This window comes from Fopius arisanus, unplaced genomic scaffold (assembly GCF_000806365.1).
Source record: "Fopius arisanus strain USDA-PBARC FA_bdor unplaced genomic scaffold, ASM80636v1 scaffold00059, whole genome shotgun sequence".
Taxonomy (NCBI): domain Eukaryota; kingdom Metazoa; phylum Arthropoda; class Insecta; order Hymenoptera; family Braconidae; genus Fopius; species Fopius arisanus.
The window spans coordinates 411,695-413,028 of NW_011887798.1; the positions used below are offsets into that span (position 1 = coordinate 411,695).

General features: G+C 34.4%; 2 protein-coding genes and 1 long non-coding RNA gene across 5 annotated transcripts in view; 2 read left to right on the forward strand and 1 right to left on the reverse strand.

Annotated features, from left to right (window-relative positions):
- The window catches only part of LOC105268612 (uncharacterized), a 6,641-nt gene extending 6,520 nt beyond the window's left edge, over nucleotides 1-121 (forward strand). The window contains exon 2 of the long non-coding RNA XR_892347.1: nucleotides 4-121. This is a non-coding gene — a long non-coding RNA (uncharacterized lncRNA). The remainder of the gene's footprint in view (nucleotides 1-3) is intronic.
- Nucleotides 1-1,334, reverse strand: part of LOC105268615 (uncharacterized) — a 104,067-nt gene that overhangs the window by 79,905 nt on the left and 22,828 nt on the right. The window lies entirely within an intron of this gene.
- Nucleotides 1-1,334, forward strand: part of LOC105268613 (uncharacterized) — a 52,264-nt gene that overhangs the window by 29,077 nt on the left and 21,853 nt on the right. The gene's annotated exons all lie outside the window — the stretch shown is intronic.

Consider the following 1,334-nt stretch of genomic DNA (forward strand, 5'->3'; position numbering starts at 1 on the left):
GAGGCTTGATTGGCAATTAAAAAAGAATGCCACATTGAGAGATGTTTTCTGGAGATTATTTACGATCGATGAGAATGTGTACTGCTCTCTTCTATTTCCATTTTATTAACATTAAAATCAGGTGGTACACACTCTGTGGTGGTAGTGGGAATAACTGATAGATATTATATCAAGTACCAATAATAAACTAGTGGTGAAAACTACGATTACATATATGGTTTTCTTAACTCTCTCCAGTCTTACTTTTATCGTACTCTCATTTTCGTTCTCGATTTTATTATTCTGACTCTTAAAGTAGAAATATTCAGCCAGAAGGGAGGAACCCTGCACGAGTACAAGAATAAACAGCGTATAATTAACAAATATCACTAAGCCTTCCAGGCTGTTATAGCAGTCAAAGATGTCGGCCATCTGACGATTTTCAGAAGTAATTTCCAATTAAATTTATAAAATACACTACTTTATACTTTTGTAATACAATAATGAAGTTGTGGGGGGGGAAATCTACAGTTGACCAAAAGGGTCCACTCGAAGACCTCATTAATGGAAATGCTATGAATAATATTCCCGAATTGAATATTTTTAGAGAATTTTCTATAGAAAATTATTAAATCTTCTAAATGACATTTTTGTAATACAATAATGAAGTTGTGGGGGGGGGAATCTACAGTTGACCAAAAGGGTCCACTCGAAGACCTCATTAATGGAAACGCTATGAATAATATTCCCGAATTGAATATTTTTAGAGAATTTTCTATAGAAAATTATTAAATCTTCTAAATGACATTTGCAATTAGCAAATCGCTATTTCCATTATTTTTATTCGATATTTCTACGTCCCTACAACCCCTACGTCAGGTAAAATTTTCCAATTTTTTCTATTCTTTTCATCTTTATTCAGTCGTCCGGCGATCTCTATCGAAAGTTTTTCGCCGAGTCAGTGGTTTTCGCTATTATTCGTCGAGCCATCAGAGATAAACGTACTGATAAAAACGTTGGAAATGAAAAAAAAAATAAAAAAGAAAGAGAGAAATTGAAATAGAAATAGAAGATTTAATAAAAAGTGGATAAAGCTACTTTGCTGGCATTGTGCCACCTTGTTAACACAGATTGCAATCGCATCCCGCGAATAATCGTTCAACCCCTCCTTATATTCGTCATATCTAGAGAACTTGTGGAGATGTTATGGATTATGCAGCTCAAGAATCATTGAATCCTACTGTCGTGAATCCTAATCGATCAACCCCTCCGACAAGGGAAGATAAACCGTATAGAATTATCGAATCAAACAAGACTTCACGTAAGAATCGAGGGGGAAAAATAAGAAATGACGA